Consider the following 6476-nt stretch of genomic DNA (forward strand, 5'->3'; position numbering starts at 1 on the left):
GAAGTGAAATAAGCGTGTTGGCATTTATCCATCGGCACTCAAGGTCATCCCTACAATATATCAGTTCAGTCGGTCACGCTGAACGACGTTTTTGACCTTCACTTGACCGAGTGACAACTCCTATGAGCACAATCGCAATGTGTGTATAAAAAAAATCATTTATACATATATAACCTTCAATGTTATTCATTTGGGGACACTTTTGACACCCTTTTAAGAAGCTCTCTTTTTCTCTTATCTGATCATGAACATCCTGAACAAAAAACTGTTGCTCTGCAAGTGCAAAGTTTCCAAGCAAACTGTGTCTTAACTTCCTATTATCTGTCTCTGCAAGCATTTTTTACATTGACCTTTTACTACACTCTATCACTTTTCACAATAGATCATCTCGTCATGTAAGAAACTCATTATAACCACTTCTTCTATTCAAAGAGAAAAGAAACATTTTCAATCAATTAAGTTTAATCATAAAAGCAATTACTTATGAGTAAGTTTTATCATAGCTAAATTATCAAACACTGTCAAGAGATTTTTGTTTTTATATAATTTGATCAGCTTCATGAAATGTGTTTTTCTGTTTCTTAAGCAATCTAAATGTCTATTTGACTTTTCAGCTAATAACTTTGTGATCAACTTATTCAGCTACTAAAACCACTTCCTGTTTTTCTTGAGAACAGATGTAGAAAAGGGAAATAACCCGTTGCTTTGGGTCTGTGCAGAGTCAGAGTGACCGGAAACTGCAGGTTTGTAGAGCGTGCTTTTTTGCAGAAGTGAAGCTTAAATGTGTATGTGCTCATTCTGTTGCTCTGAGTGACGTTGTTATTTTTACACACACACACGCACACATACACACACACACACACACACACACTCAGACATGTATAAAATAAAAGTACACCGGCAGCAGTGCGCAGTTCGCAGGGTGTGTTCGTTTCTGCCCACGCGTGTAAAAAACAACTGCAGTCTCTGTGTTTTCTAACTCAGGTGTCTTAGCTGAAGAATTACAGGGTGATTTTTAGAAATCCCCTGACAAAGAGGAAGGGCTCAGAGTAGAGGCACTTCTTCTCCACATTGATAGGACCCAGCTGAGGTGCTTTCAGATATCTGACAAGCATGCCTATTGGGCACCACCTAGGTGAGGGGTTTCAGGGCAGATCCAGGACACACTGGAAAGATTGTAACTCTTGGTTGGCTTAGGAACATCTCAGTGTTCTACTAGATGAGTTGGAGTAGGAAGTAAAGCATAGAAAGATATGGGCACCTCTACTTAGACTTCTGCCACTCCGATGCAGAGAAGTGGCAGGAAATTGAATGGAATGGGTAAAGCATGTGCACATATGACTATCTAAGTCGACAGTGTTTTATTTTGTTTTGTTTTTTTTACATTAGCAACTACAAAGTCTGCACTTCTCAAAAAAGGCCAAACAAGTCTAAAGAGTAGCAGGATACAATGTTAACTCAGGATAAATTGTTGTTTCTAATATTACTTCTGGTATCTAAGTTACTCAGTCTTGTAATGTAAATGGAATTGAAAGCTTTGTTTATAGCAAAATCTACAATTTTTGTGTTGCTGTAGGAGATGAATTAAATACAATTCACAAAAATATATCTTTGTTTTTATTTTCATTTTTTTCAGTTTCTAAAACATTTCATTTTGTACGTTTTGTATTTGGGTTTATCTTACAAAGACAGAAATTGAAAAAATTGTGTGCTGATTGTACTACATAACTTGCTAAAACAGGACCATGCATAATTAGCTTTTACTTCACTACACTCTAAAAACTATTGTTTAAGCTCAACAACAAAAAAATTAACGCAAAGAGTTTACTCTTTTTGAGTTACGATAACTTGTGTTGAAATTAGATTGAACCAACAAACTATATTGAGTTAGGGGAATTAACTTTTCCTCCATAATCAAAGGTGATTTTAATTACCACTTACGTAATAATTGGTAGCTTAAAACATATTTTTAAGTTGTTTACTCATAAAACTTATGTTCCTCCAATTACTTTTTTCACATTATTTAAAATGATTGTAATTAATTACAGCAATTACAAAAACATTTTTTTAAATTTCATTATTTAAAATATTAAGTTGCTGATTTTCATCATTATTATCATCATTTTAGCTTTCTCTTTTTTATCTTTTTTTTTTATCTTTTTGCTCTCTTTTTTTCTTTTTTATTGTAACAGCTTTTAAGAAAGGAATTCACTCAACATTTGTTTTATCAAATAACTTTTTTATCTTTTAACTGCAGGCATTTCAACACTTTGTATTTAAAAAGTGAAATAAACCAGAAATTTAGATTTGTTGCTCGGTCAGGCCTCCTCCGGGGTGCGGGGGGCCCTCGGGCCTCCGGCCTCTGGGCCTGCGGCTCGGTTCACTCTGGCACAGCTGGCTGCCGGCAGAGCCGGCGGGCACGCCGGTGCAGCCCCCTCTAGCTTCTGCTCGGTGGCTACTGGGTGACGCCTCGTCTGGGGATCCTCAGCCCTTCCCATGAGGGTGGCACGGATGCCCCTCCGGTGGTCCTCCTTGGGCTCTCGCACTCTGAGGCCTCTGGATGTCTGGGGCCTGGATCTCCTCCATGCCTGCTTCATGCCCTGGGGGACGGGGCTATGGCTCGCTACATCCTCTTGCAGACCATTACATGTGGAAACCATTTGAATACAAGCGCGCTGATCCACACAGGTGTGCACACGGGTGTTCACTGCTCGTAGACTTAAATTACACCTTTCTTGGCTGCTACTTCAAAGCACATTGTGCGCTGTCTGTCCTGCGTGCTGCACAACAACATTGAATATTTAGTATTTACTGCTGTTTACACTTAGCTAGATTAATGCGATGGTGTTGTGTTTAGTATGTTGCTTTGGTTTTTTTTTTTGCTTGTTTTCTATTCTTCTTCTCTCAACAGGTGATCCAGGAGATTTTTTTCTCCCCCCTTTCTCACTGTCCCTCTCCCCTTCTGTTTTTCTTTTCCTTCCTCTTTCTTTCTCCCTTTCCTATCCCTCACTCATGTCTGTCCCGTCTGTAACATCTGAAAATAAAATAAAATAAATAATAAAAACAAAGGTCGATCAAATGGACCAATACGGCAAGGCCGTGATGATCCATTTGGCAAAGTAAATCCATTGGGTATCCTTGTTGGTCTTCAGACAACAATTCTGACGGCTAAAGAACCAAATGGGACAGGCAAAAAAAAAAAAAAAAAAAAAAATAAAAAGCTAAACGATACGATTTTGCGAGCCTTGTATCTGATTGAGGAATCACTCATCTTTGGAAAAGAGAGTTTATTACAGAGAAATGGCTCTTTCCAAAATAAAAGCTATACTATACGCTTCTTCTGGGCTATATTCTCAGCAGCATATTAAACATATCAGGTCCCCATAAGGAGAATCATGTGCTAACGGCTGTCTAAATGACTCGGGTAAAGTTTGTAGCATGTGTGCTTGTTGTTTTTGTCTTTGCACTAGGATGATGTCGGAGTAAATGTGCAGTCATATTCGTTGTGTTCCCACTAGTGCTTTCAGGTTAATCTCGTTGAAATGACCTTAACGCCACAACACGGCAAATCTCCGTTAACGATTGCCCCGTGCATGGGGCTAGACGGCCAACACGTTAACGAGCTAACTGCGCTAACACACTAGTTCCCACCCATGTAATTGAGCATTGCATGGCACATCCAACATACTGTTTTACTTTAGTCCATGACTCGCTTACCTTCAGGGTCATACGTCACATGAAAACCAAAATAATTCCAAACGCCAGATCTGAATGAGGGTTCAATTTGCCATGTTGCAAGGAGAGCTTAACTTCTGTCTCGCTAGCTTGCCCTGCACTCAGTGAATCTGTGTTCGACTACTCCGCCTAAGCTGCACTGTCGAGCGCAGATCCACTGAGCGCTCAACACAGACAGCATCGTCAGAAGAAAAGTTGATAAAATAAATTACAAATGTTGTATTGTTCGATACATATGCTTACCGAACCGAAAGCACTGTATCGAACGGTTCAATATCGATATGAGTATCGTTGCACCCCTAGTATATATATATACATATACGTGTGTGTGTGTGTTAGCCCCCTAGCTTAATTGATTCTGACGATTAAGGACCCTGGAATGTACCAATTTTGCTTAAAACATATTGTCTCTCCCTGCTGGTAATGCAACTTGTGACACGGCGGGCTGCCAGTATCCCCAATATCTGGCTCTAAGCTTTCAGTCTTCAATGGCAACTTATTATTAAAAAGCTTTATTTGAAAGCACTTCTTAAAGTTTCAAAGTGCTTCACACAAATGTATATTTAAAATCCAAGGAACAGTTAAAAACTTTAAAACAGGAACAAAGAGAGACAAGACAAGACTACCTCTTCTCTGCAAGATGCTGCCATTGGTAAAAATGAAAAGATTTAAAATGTCATGTATTGTATATTTAGTGTTTTCATGTTGTTTTTCCTTTTTTGTATATTCTTTTCTTTACTTTCCACCTTTGTGGTCTTGCTACCTAATTTAAGCAACTGCACAATTACAATAAAAAAAGTTCTAAGTTGTAAAAAAACAAAGACAATAACAAAGTTTTAGTCCCAGTGTGCAAACTGTTCCACAACTTAGGATGGAAACAACCTGCTGAGCTTCATTGTTAGCCAAGATATTACCAAGCTTCTACCCACAGGTTGTCAAACATGCCCTACCTCCATCCTGATTGAATGTTAACTGTGCTGTTAACATTCATGGACACTTGCCCCATACTTATTTATAAACATTTCTTATTACTCTATCTATCTATCTATCTATCTATCTGTCTATCTGTCTGTCTGTCTGTCTGTCTGTCTGTCTGGAATCTAGTGAAGCCCCATTCATGGAGCTCAGTGACCAGTGCTTAATGGACAATGGAGCAAGGGTATTTAATGCTTCATTATAAGCCAGATTAGTCTTTAATAGGACTTTAAAATCAACATGAAATTGAAGAGACAAACACTGTAGTACTGAAGTATTATGTTCATTTTTCTTGATGTCCCTTAAAATCAGGTAAGGACATTCTTAATTGTCAGAAACCTTTTAAGAGCGCTCTGAACAAAGAACATTGCAAGGCAGGCAAAAATAATATGATGTATGACTTTCTGTAAATTCTGCAGCAGACAAGAATGATTGCGTGAGCATCACTGCTGACAGTCACTACATGGTTACTGTCATACTGCTTAGTTTTATTGCTCAATGATGGTGCCACCACAGCCACATTGCACTGAAGGAAGATTTCTCTAACCCAGATCTTAAACTATTGTGGTGGATGCATTTTAGCAAACAATGCTGTTGGGGGGTTTTAGCAGTCCCAAAAGGTGGATTCTGTTGATCTGAATGTGGCGTTTACGTCGACATCAATGGAATCCACCTTTTTGGACTTGCTTACATGGACGATTGAGCATGGATCAAGATATTTTATGCAGTGTTGTTGTGTTGTTTGTTAGGTTACATGTTCAGGTTTTATTCTAAAGGGTTATATAACACCAATATTAACAAAAGAAAGGAACAAGCATGGAGAGTAAGAGTTGTGATTAAAACTTTGATTCCTACTAAAATTTCCAAAAAATTATGTTGTTTTTTCCTTCTGTAAACTTTGTTTTGAGCTGATGAAATACTCAGAGGTATAAAAGTCCCCTGATTAGTCATTTAAGCACATTAATTATTTAATTGCTTTTTTAAGGTTGGCAGTAAATAATGGTGTAATAATGCCTCCTGTTGGCATCATTAAGCTTAATGAAGTGGGTGTTGTGTGTATCCCTGTAGGGACAAAGTGTAAGTTTAACAAGCACAAACAAGTACGAATGGAGAAAACTTTAGTCTTCACTGCTTTTCCTGAAGACTTTCCCTACATCTTAAAGATCTGAACTTGTTAACAATAATAAATAATTTGAAGTAAATAAATAAATGTTAAAGATCTTAATTTATAATACAGTTTGCAAAAAAATGAAAAGCTTGGATACTTACAGTATATTTTATTATTAAGTAATGTATAGCAGCGGTCCCCAACCCCCGGGCCTCGGACCGGTACTGGTCCGTGAGTCGTTTGGTACCGGGCCGCGAGAGTTGAGGCTCAGGTGTGAAATGTATAGTTTTCAGGGTTTTTATCGGTTTTCAGCGTTATTTTGTTATCGTTTTTATCGTTTACTCGGTTTTCCTGGGTCTTTTCACGTGTGTTATGAATAAATTTTCTTTTTTTCGGTACCGGTACTAGTTTTATTTTGTTGTATTTATCCGCGACACCTTAAAGGCCGGTCTGTGAAAATATTGTCGGGCATAAACCGGTGCGTGGCGCAAAAAAGGTTGAGACCGCTGATGTATAGTGTAGTTTTCTTTAAAACACCTTAAAGTTAAATACTGCACAAGTTCAAGCGACACAGCAGTTAAAGTGCCTAAAATTAATATGAATACACATTATGACTATGATAGCATAAGACTCATATGTGACGCTCTAGCCAAAGTAA

Source organism: Haplochromis burtoni, unplaced genomic scaffold, assembly GCF_018398535.1.
Source record: "Haplochromis burtoni strain Fernald_Lab_line unplaced genomic scaffold, NCSU_Asbu1 Contig_505, whole genome shotgun sequence".
Lineage (NCBI taxonomy): Eukaryota > Metazoa > Chordata > Actinopteri > Cichliformes > Cichlidae > Haplochromis > Haplochromis burtoni.